Source organism: Aquarana catesbeiana, linkage group LG06, assembly GCF_042186555.1.
Source record: "Aquarana catesbeiana isolate 2022-GZ linkage group LG06, ASM4218655v1, whole genome shotgun sequence".
Taxonomy (NCBI): Eukaryota; Metazoa; Chordata; class Amphibia; order Anura; family Ranidae; genus Aquarana; species Aquarana catesbeiana.
Window position 1 is genome coordinate 104,446,772 of NC_133329.1, and position 11,268 is coordinate 104,458,039.

General features: G+C 44.4%; 1 protein-coding gene and 1 pseudogene across 3 annotated transcripts in view; one reads left to right on the forward strand and one right to left on the reverse strand.

The window, feature by feature from the left end:
- The window catches only part of GLIS2 (GLIS family zinc finger 2), a 95,953-nt gene that overhangs the window by 23,922 nt on the left and 60,763 nt on the right, over positions 1-11,268 (forward strand). The window lies entirely within an intron of this gene.
- LOC141101860 (U2 spliceosomal RNA) lies at positions 9,188-9,393 on the reverse strand (annotated as a pseudogene).

Consider the following 11,268-nt stretch of genomic DNA (forward strand, 5'->3'; position numbering starts at 1 on the left):
GAGTGTGTCTGTGATGAAGCTCCATATGACGTGAACTGTTTTGTAGGGAAATGGAAAATGTGAATTTCTGTTTATGGTGGACCTGGCAATGTGAGATCCTGTGTAAGGTGGTCCTGGATAGTTGAGGCACTGTAAATGGTGAAACCGGGATAGTTTGATCTTCTCTATAGTGAAACATGAATGTGAGGTCTTGTGTATAATGGAATTGGAAATTTGAGCTTACACCTGTGTATAGTGAAATCGGATAATAAAAACCTTGTGTATGGTGGAGCTGGGAACAAGAAACGCCCTGCTTTGTAGAACAGAAATATTAGGCCCTGTGTATGGTAGACTGAACTCTTACAGCCCTGTGTAAGGTATAACTGGGAACCTGGGGCTATTTGTATGGTACAGCGGACACCCGAGACCCTGTGTATGGTGGACCAGACCCTTGAGGCATATATATATGGTGGACTTGACCCATAAAGCGCTGTATATTGTAACTGGTCACATGGGGCCCAGTGTATGGTGGACTGAACCTTTGAGATCCTGTGTTTGATGGACTAGACTCTTGAGGCCCTGTGTATAGTGGACCATATCCTTGAGGCCTGTGTATAGTGGACTGCACCCTTGAGGCCTGTGTATTTCGGACTGGACCCTTAAAGCCCTTTGTTTGGCGGAATGAACCTCTGAGACCCTGTATATATTGGACTGACCCCCTTGAAGCCATGTGTATGGTAGGCAGGATTCTTGAGGCTCTGTGTAAGGTAAATCTAGGTACCTGAGGTCTTCTGGGAGTAAGAAGCCCTAGATTTGTTTTAGTGTGTGAAGTCCTTTCTATGGCAGTATAAGGTCTTGTAAATGTACTGTAGACTGGCATTTGAAGCCTTATGTATATAGGTGGCCTCATTGATGTAATAATCTTATCTCAGGTTGATAAATGTTGTTCTCCTAAGTACTGCTTCTCTGAACAAAATGGCTGCCTTTACTGCAGCTCCAGATGCAGGGAATGCATATCTCACTTGTGCCAGATAATAAAATACAGCTTATTGTGAGGAGAATATGGCCTTGTTCATACAGCAGATTACTTGTATGTACATAGCACAGCCTCTGTGTCCCAAAATGACATCCGTGTGGGTGTGTGTCCCTGAACTCAATGGGTGCGTTCAGGGCCATGTATTGGTACCCGCGCAGAATTCACATTAAGACACAGCGGCTGTGCCTGTTCAGCCTTTGTGTCACAATAGACATCTATGGGACTGACGACATGGGGATGCACACAACACCTGGGCACCCCCGTGCCAGCAAAACACAAACCCACATGGGGCATGCAAGTAATCATCTATGTAAAAGGGCCTATTGCAGAATGCTCATTGGTTATAAGTATAATCTTATTTTATGATAGATGTTTTCCCTTTAAATTGTCATAATCAATGTAAATTGTTCACATCTAAACAAATTATTATAAAGTTAGATTTATAAAAGGTTAAAATTACAGTAAAAAGAAATTAGCAATAGTTATCATGGGAAATATTTCATAACCTATATGTGACTTGGTATCAGTCTTTCTTACTAACATGTACAGCAGCACTCAGACTGAGGCAGAGAGGAAGGGGCAGGGCAAAGGGCCAATAAGGTGTGCTGACAAGAACATACTGACAAGAGGGATAGGACAGCTAGCAAAGGGATTACCTTGTCAGTCTGATGCTGCTTCTTCAATTTTTAGACTTGGGGTCGGGAGGTGACCTAGATGTATTGCTTAAAGTTTCACTAAACCCACATCATAAAAAAACTATCAATAAATGGTATATTACATGCTGTTCATACTCAGTCACTATAAGATTCATTTTCTGTATTCTGCAAAAAAAAATGGTTGATCCTGCTGCTCTCTATCTCCCCCTTCTGTTCATGTCCCCAATTCAGTTGGGTGTTTTGCAGCTGTGGTGGCAACACTGCACATGCTCAGTTTTCAGCGAGTTTCTATACTGAGCATTTCCTCCCTATCGCATCTGAGCAGCTCATGTTACTATAAAGTCACACATGTGGGTCATATACACAGTGGTAAATGACAGCCCACTCCCTCCCTCCTCCTCTATGCCCACTAACCCCTAAACACAATGGGGGTGGAATATTACATGTAGATTAATGGTGGCTTCGCCCCCCTCTTATTCTAAGACACAGCCTGTGACTGGCTAACATCTTGTTATTTCACCAAAATAATAAAGATTTCATTTCAAATATATATTTGTATGACAATTTAAAACAGTTTATTGATATTATTTACTTATTTTTACTCTGCATTCCAACGCCTGTTTTTTTTTTGAACATGTGACCAGCAGCAGCGGACTAGAAGCTCCTCCTGCTTATGTTTCCCTGCAGACAGGCTGGGAAAGGGCTGGGCCGTGTGATTATCGATTAGGAAAAAGGTACTTTTATTGAATTAAAATAATTACAGTGCCATCATCCACATGCAGAAATAGAAGGGACAATGTAAATTAAACAGTGTGTGTTTATTATCACTTTAACTGTAGTAGAGAAAAGTCAGGTCGCCAACTTGGCTCTGTCTCAGTCTGACAGAGCTGTGTACATCTCAAGACAGGATGGATATATCATATAAGTAAAAAAAAACAACTCCCCTATACAGTATTTATTTTAACTCTGTATCATCTGTTTGCCTAGTCATCAGTACATCTACCTTGAAAAAAATATGAGGGCTGCCTTGGTTGGCCATCTTATGGGAATGCTAGTTGCCTGGTGGTCCTTGCAGATCCAGAACAATCACACAGCAAATGAAAGTCAGGATAAAGTCAGAATGCCTGATCTCTTTACTTGTTCAGGATAAGTGACTCAGAATGTACTGAAGCCAGGGAATAAGTATGACAGTCAAGGAACCTGTCAGCAAGGCACGACTCGGATATTCTCTAATGACAGGTATATGTTAAGGCAGACCTCCTCTGATGGTAAAAAGTACTGCATGAAATGATACTTTTCTAGCCCCGATGTGATGATTCAGAGCTGTGAAATTCTTCCCCTGCTGCAGTGGCTTGGCTGTGCAGGAGAACTCCTCCCAAGGCATGGTGGGGGCCAACATCTGCAGACAGTGGCTGGGTCACAAGCAGCAATGGTGTACATCACAAGGGGCATTCTGTAGACTGTAACACCAAATAATGGGCCCGTATAATAAATCCTTCCCTCACCCAAAAGAAAATTTGCAGTGCAAGGTGGAGTTCTGGGAGATCTAAACCCAAAGTGGATAACATTTAGTTTGCTAAAGCACTGTGTTCAATAAACAACTGTCATGTTTTTTTGTTTTTTCTTTTCTTTTAGAAAACTCTGTTTTCACCTTTTTTTTTTTTGCATTTTTGTTGATTTCCTTCAGCCTTTTCCAGCCACATCCTGTCTATATGCACTTGCTCAGGCTGTGGCTGCACCTCATTGCTCTGGACTGACTCTTGATGGTGACAGTGGCAGACCACCCCTGCGCCATAAGGGTCGGAATGGACGCTTTTAGTCGCCACTAGAAGTGCATGTGACAGGGTGACAACTTAGGAAAGAAATTGGGTGATAAAAACAAAGTGTTGTCACCCTACAACAGGAAGTGCCTGAACCCTAGCAGGACCACCAGTTATTATTTTAACGGATTAAAATGTAAAATTGAAAACTGTTGCTATTACATTAAAATATTAAATCTTCTCTGAAATGTAGGTGATTGGGGTTAGTTATACTTTGCTGTGGACTGAAAATGGGTCACAGGAGCTTTGGCCATACTTCTCCTTCAGGCCACTTTCAAACTGAGGCGCTGGCCACGTTGTCAAAGTCTAGTTTTAGCGGTGCTTTACTGTCATTTTAGCGGTGCTTTTCGGCTGCTTTTAACCCTCGCTAGCAGGCGGAAAAGGGTTAAAGGCACCCGCAAAGCTTCGACAGCGCTGGCCATTGATTTCAATGGCAGGGGCGGTGCGGGAGCGGTGTGTGCACCGCTCTTGCACCGCCCCAAAGAGACTGCTTTTGTTCCTGTCCTGCAAGCGCACCGCCCCAGTGTGAAAGCACTCAGGCTTTCACACTGGGGCTGCAGAAGAGGCAGTTTACAGGGGCTTTTCAGGCACTGTTAGCGCAAAAACGCCTGTAAAACGCCTCAGTGTGAAAGTGGCCTAAAGGGCAAATAGGGGCATTGCTTATATTGTTAAATTGTCATGGCCTTCATTTTGTACCGTAACTGTATACCAGACACACAGGGCCTGTAGCAGTTGTGTAGGTCCTTCCTGGAGTTGTTGCCATGGCAACCATTGGTTGATCCCCTGTGCGGTCTGTATTAAGCTAGGTGAGAATCTTTCCTCTCTAGTAGCAGCTCTAATATGCCACTTCCAAAGCTTTGCAGTACAGTAAAGCGGGACACTTGCATGTGTGCTGTGCTTTATGTACTTTACTTGCACAGTGAAACCTTGTTAAAACAGAAGGTATTCACATTACATATCCCAAAGATAAGAAGATTACTCCCCATTTTGGGACATGCAAATCATTCCTTTATGCCAAGGGTCTCCAAACTAAGGCCCGCGGGCCACATCTGGCATGCCACAATATTTTATCTGCCCAGCAGCTAGGGTCAGTGGCGTATCCTAAATGTGCTCATATTGAGGATTAAAGTGGTTCGTGCATGAAGGTAAAAAACCTTGTGTGCAGCGGTCACCCCCTCACCAGCCTCCCCAAACCTCACCTGAGCTTCCTCAGATCAAGTGATGTTCACGATAGCCTCGGCTGTCCCGGGATTCTCCCTCCTCATTTTCTCCATTGGCTCCCACTACTGTCAATCACAGCCAGTGAGCCAATGAGGAGATGGCGGCCGAGCCGCGGCTCTATGTGTCTTATGGATGCATAGAGCAGCACCTCAGGAGCGAGCACACAGCGGTGCCCCCAGGGCAACAGCTTTCTCGTTTGACACTGCTTAGGGGGGAGGAGCCAGGAGTGCCGATGGGGAACCCGAAAAGTAGAGGATTGGAGCAATACCACTGTACAGAGCACATAAGTATAACATGTTTATTATTTTTTTTTAAAAACCAAAGCTTTAATACCATTTTAGGCCCGGTTCACACTGCTGTGACATCAAAGTCGTGTGACTTTCGCACAACTTGGAAGCCGACATCCCAGGTTGACTTCGGCATGACTTGCATATGACTTCTTTAAGAGAAGTCAATGCAAGTCGTGCCGAAGTTGGACCAAAAGTAGTGCAGGAACCTCTTTCTAAGTCGGAAGGACTCAAGTCGCTCCTATTAGAACTGTTCCATTGCACGTAATGGTGACACGTGGCTGATGAAGGGGTCCTGCGTGGCTCAGAAACGGTGCAATCTGCTGTAACGATGTGATCGCTGATTAAAGCTTAGGACCCATTTCGGAGATCCTTTTCGTGCTGGTGACATCTTTTGCTCTGACTTGACACAGTTCCTGCCGGTGGTCGCTTCTGCACCCACATATACGCACAGCCATTTCTACAGGAACCTGTGCATTGGGAATAGTGCGTTGGAAGTATTGCACTTAATGGGGTGCGACTTGTGATGCGACATGTGCTCTCAAAATCGCAGCGCATATCAGACAAGTGTGAACCGGGCCTTACAGTCAGCAGAGGCTGCTTATGGTTTCCACTTTACCCCTATCATGTAAGGGGGACTTTGAAAGGGGACCCTCATGTTGGGGGTGCTCTGAAGAGGACTCTGATGTAAAGGGAACTCTGATGTAAGGGGGACTCTGGTGGGGATTTTCTTCAGCCTGCAAATATTTGTAAAATATACAACTCTAACTGAAAAGATAGGAGACCACTGCTTCATGCCCTAAACAGCTCAATGCACATCCAGAACTGCTGGTGTATTGTACAAATATACAGTGCCTTGAAAAAGTATTCACACCCCTTGACATTTTCCATATTTTGTCATGTTACAACCAAAAACATGTATTTTATTGGTGATAGACCAACACAAAGTGGCGCGTAATTGTGCAGTGGAAGGAAAATGATAAATGGTTTTCCAAATTTTTTACAAATAAATATCTGAAAAGTGTGGAGTGCATTTGTATTCAGCCCCCTTTACTCTGATATCCCTAACTAAAATCTAGTGTAACCAATTGCCTTCAGAAGTCTAACCTAATTATTAATATTATTATTATTATACATGATTTATATAGCTCCAACAGTTTACGCAGCGCTTTATAATGTATAGGGGGACAACACAATTACAGTACAGTGCAATACAAAAGGTACAGGAGGGCCCTGCTCGTAGAGCTTACATTCTAAAGGGAGGGGGTGGTGGTACAAAAGGTAATAGCTGCAGAGAATGATTTGATGGGGGTGGTAATTAGTGGTAATTAGTAAATATATTCCATCTTTGTGTAATCTCAGTATAAATACAGCTGTTCTGTGAAGCTCTCTGAGGTTTGTTAGGGAACATTAGTGAACAAACAGCATCATGAAGGCCAAGGAACACACCACACAGGTCAGGGATAAAGTTGTGGAGTAGCACTGAAGCACTGTTCAATTCATCATTCGAAAATGGAAAGAGTATGGCACAACTGCAAACCTACCAAGACATGACCGTCCACCTAAACTGACAGGCTGGGCAAGGAGAGCATTAATCAGAGAAGCAGCCAAGAGGCCCATGGTAACTCTGGAGGAGCTGCAGAGATCCACAGCTCAGGTGGGAGAATCTGTCCACAGGACAACTATTAGTCATGCACTCCACAAATCTGGCCTTTATGAAAGAGTGGCAAGAAGAAAGCCATTGTTGAAAGAAAGCCATAAGAATTCCCATTTGCAGTTTGTGGGAAGCCATATGGGGGACACGGCAAACAAGAAGGTGCTCTGGTTAAATAAGACCAAAATTGAACTTTTTGGCCTAAAATCAAAACACCATGTGTGATGGAAAACTAACACTGCACATCACCCTGAACACACCATCCCCACCGTGAGACATGGTGGTGGCAGCATCATGTTGTGGGGATGCTTTTCTTCAGCAGGGACAGGGAAGCTGGTCAGAGTTGATGGGAAGATGGATGGAGCCAAATACAGGGCAATCTTAGCAGAAAACCTGTTATGCCGCGTACACACGAGCGGAATGTCCGACAGAAAAAGTCCGATGGGAGCCTTACATCGTATATTCCAACCGTGTGTATGCCCCATCGGACTTTTTCCGTTGAAAATTCAGACGGACTTAGATAGAGAACATGTTCTATATTTTTCCGATAGAACTAATTACTATCAGAAAAAACGCTCGTCTGTATGCTGTTCCGACAATATTAGCAGAAGGAGCCCAAAGGGTGGCGCACTGGCTATTGAACTTCCTTTTTCTAGTCCCGTCGGACGTGTTGTATGTCACCGCGTTCTTGATGGTCGGGCTTTGGTGTGACCGTGTGAATGCAAAACAGCTTGAGCGGAATTCCGTCGGAATTCTGTCGGAATTCCGTGGGAGAAACATTCAGAGTTTATTCCGACGGCAAAACCGCTCGTGTGTACGTGGCATTTAGAGTCTGCAAAAGACTTGAGACTGGGGCGGAGGTTCACCTTCCAGCAGGACAACAACCCTAAACATACAGCCAGAGCTACAATGGAATGGTTTAGATCAAACCATATTCATGTATTAGAATGACTCAGTCAAAGTCCAGACCTAAATCCAATTGAGGATCTGTGGCAAGATTTGAAAATTGCTGTTCACAGACGCTCTCCATCCAATCTGGCAGAGCTTGAGCTATTTTGCAAAGAAGAATGGGCAAAAATTTCACTCTCTAGATGTGTAAAGCTGGTAGAGACATCCCCAAAAAGACTTGCAGCTGTAATTGCAGCGAAAGGTGGTTCTACAAAGTATTGACTCAGGGGGGCTGAATACAAATGCACGCCACACTTTTCACATATTTATTTGTAAAAAATTTTGAAAACCATTTATCATTTTCCTTCCACTTCACAATTATGTGCCGCATTGGGGGTTATTTACGAAAGGAAAATCCACTTTGCACTACAAGTGCACTTTCAAGTGCAGTCGCTGTAGATCTGAGGGGGACATGCAAGGAAAATAAAAAACAGCATTTTAGCTTGCACATGATTGGATGATAAAATCAGCAGAGCTTCCCCTCATTTCAGATCTTCCCCTCAGATCTACAGCGACTGCACTTCCAAGTGCACTTGTAGTGCAAAGTAGATTTGCCTTTCGTAAATTGTGTTGGTCTATCACATAAAATCCCAATAAAATACATTTACTTTTTTTGGTTGTAACATTATTATTAATATATATAGCTCCAACAGCTTAAACAGTGCTTTTCAATATAGAGGGGGGACAGCACAATTACAGTACAGTTCAATACAGAAGGGACAGGAGGGCCCTGCTCGTAGAGCTTACATTCTAAAGGGAGGGGGGTGGTGGTACAAAAGGTAATAGATGCGGGGAATGATTTGATGGGGGTAACGTGACAAAATGTGGAAAATTTCAAGGGGTAAGAATACTTTTTCAAGGCACTGTAACCATAATATTATAGAGACATTTATTCCATACTGCTACTTTTTTATTTTTCCTGAGCAGTGTAACTTGAGCAAGGCAGTTGTGTGTAAAAAAGGTAAGGCAAAAAATGCAGAAGGGCTCTCTGGCCTTCCTCTGAGGAAAGAGGGTCTCGCGATGTCTGAACCTCCTGTGGCCAAGGCTTCTGAAAAGGGCAGGGGGCTTTGGTCCAACTAAGCCAAAACCCCAACAGACCTCACCTCTTAGGGTCCAGCAGGTCCACTAAGTACTGTGGTGCCAAGTGCTGAGATCAGGCTAGGCAAAAGGTCTGCTCAAGGATGCATTGTGCAGAAGGACATTTTAGGTGCCATTACCTCGTGCCACACTGGGGTCACCACTGCCATATAGTGATACCGCCGGCACCCCACTGGAGGCACATGCATTGGGGCACACACTGCCTTTCCAGTCTCTGACTGGACCTCAGCAGACTTGCTTGAATTAAGAGGCACTGAGTCCCTCAATACCCTACATTAGGGAGGCACTTCCAACTCTCTTGAGGGTGTATAGTTTCCTTGTCCCACAGACAGAATCCCTCAGGACCTGCCTCAGTTACAGCAGGAATAATGACACCAGTGCGGCTTTGAAATCATGCTACTTCAGAGCAATTTCAAAGCTGCAGATGAGTGTGATTTGCACCTCCGATTTCATTGGGGCTTCATTTAACAGAATTCTATGCGAGTCACAATCAAATCAGAAAAAAGCAATGTATGAAAGCTTTTTCAAAGTCACTGCTACATGAGTCGTGGCGATTTCAACAGTTCCATTGCCAAAAATGGAGTGTGACTTGTCATGCGATTTGGAACTTTCAAATCGCACCAGTGTGAACCAGGGCTCAATCTGATAAGAACAGAAACTACACTTGATCCTAGCCAAAAGACTAAGAAGAAACTGCATACAGCTATTTGGTCATCATCAGTGTAGTATATGGAAATCATGGCTTCTGTGGATTAGAACTGAAGCTTCAAAGAGAAGTATGGGATTTGGATTTTTTTTTTAATCATGTAGGTGGAATCCATCCCCCACTGGCTCTGCACTAAGAACTGAGCGATAAAAGACCACTGATTGCTCAGTTCTCCCCTCCACTCTGAGCAGAGAGCTGTGACTGTCAGTATCTGGCTCTCTGCTCTACCCCTCCAGCGCTCACTGGAGCGCTGGGCTGTGGAGGGGGTGGGAGAAGCTGGCTCCGGCTCTCCACGGATTGCTGAGAGGCTGAACCAGCTGTCGGTCTAGGCTTCTGGGTAGATTCCAACCATATGGTCAGGATCTTTTCAGAGCCTGGACTGGCTTCAGCCCCCTGTCGGCTAAAAACTGATCACAGGAGTGCAGAACAAACTGCACTCCTGAGATCCAAACAAGAAGTACAGCCAAAATACCTTTGGCTATACTTCTCATTTCAGACCCATCGAGACAGTATAACCATATAGGTTATAGTGAAAATGGGCTAAAGGAATCAAAAAGCCCTCAAATCTGATTAGTGTGTAGAACAGTAAAGCCTCCATAAAACAGAAGGTATTTACTTGTCACATATCCCAAAAATAAGAGGATTATTCTTCATTCCAGGAGAGCACTGGGGTTACTTTGCTTAGGGAGCCCATACACGAGCAAGGTCTCTGCCCGTCCTCACTTCAACTGTAAGCCTCTGGGCTTTAAAGTGGTCTTCCACTCCGACTTGACCCATGCCCAGATACTGTGTATTTGCAGAGAAGGAATTGTTCCCTTTGTTCTAGAAAAAAAGGCAATAATTAGCATTCTTCACCAAAGATTTCCAGCCCATTGAAAATCCCAGCCTGCCGCCTGGAAGAGCTTGTTATCTTTCTGTTTTTAACCCTTAAGCTGGCCGTACACTGATCGAATTTTGCCCAATTTCGGCTTGGCAAAATTAGATTTTTCTATCAAATTTGGTCAAATGAGCTGGGCGGAACATTGTCGCTTGCATCCAATCAGCTACAGGCACCATTTGGGTACTCTGACAGCTGTGGGTACCAACTGTCAGAATACAATAGCTGGCTCTGCAGACGTGTTCATCTACACTGTTTACTGTGGATGGGGGGGGAATCAAGTGATTTCTCTTATTCAGACTGTGAGCGTTACAGCAAATGATGCTCAGAGTAGTCACATCACTGCATTTACAGAGCCTTTAAAGTGTATATAACCTTTAATGTGAAAATCTGTTAATGGATTCCACTGTCGTTGCTAACTTTCATACAAATTCTTTTTATTTGTGTTATTTTTATAATTGGCAGCAAATGCCTGGTTCTCCTAGATGTTTTTATACCTATCATGTCAGAGCCCCCTATCACATCAGCAGCATCCACTCCCATCATCAGAAGCTGCACCATTACCATCAGAGCCCCCCCTATACATCAGAGCCCCCTCTGTACGTCAGAGTACCCCCATACAAACAGAGTACCCGCATACATCTGATCCCCCCCTCCTCCCTCCATACATCAGAGCCCCCTATACATCAGAGTCCCCTCAATACATCAGAGCCCCCCCGTACATCAAAGCACCCCCATACATCAGATTCCCACCCATACATCAGAGCCCCCCTATACATCAAGCTACTCTTTTACATCGGAGTCTCCCTTATACATCAAAGTCCCCCTATACATTTGAGTACTGTTATTCTGTGTCCCCATCACAGAGACCCCACTTCCCATCTGAGCCCTACTTTTCTCCAGCAGCATGTCAGAGGGTTGGAAGCAGAGCAGGTCTGGACAGACATGCACCCTGTTCTCTCCTGAGTGCTGGGGGCAGCCAGCAT